The following is a 235-nucleotide window of genomic DNA, read 5'->3' as shown; positions in this document are numbered from 1 at the left end:
AATTGAAATTTGTTGGTTCTCAATTAATATCACACTGTTCTCTGTCCGCATCATTTTTAAATTTTCCTATTTCTGATTTTACGCTATTCTTTCAAAGCATCCATTATTTTCATTTCGGAATATTAAGCAAAAGTTTTCGCCCACTTTATGACCACAATTTATACTGCGTTCTCATCGTTTATTGGAACATTAATTAGGTTTTATTTTCACCTTTTTGTTTCCACAGTAACATGTA

The sequence above is a fragment of the Symphalangus syndactylus genome, chromosome 9, assembly GCF_028878055.3.
Source record: "Symphalangus syndactylus isolate Jambi chromosome 9, NHGRI_mSymSyn1-v2.1_pri, whole genome shotgun sequence".
Classification (NCBI taxonomy): Eukaryota; Metazoa; Chordata; class Mammalia; order Primates; family Hylobatidae; genus Symphalangus; species Symphalangus syndactylus.
Note: the sequence above shows the minus strand (reverse complement) of the source record.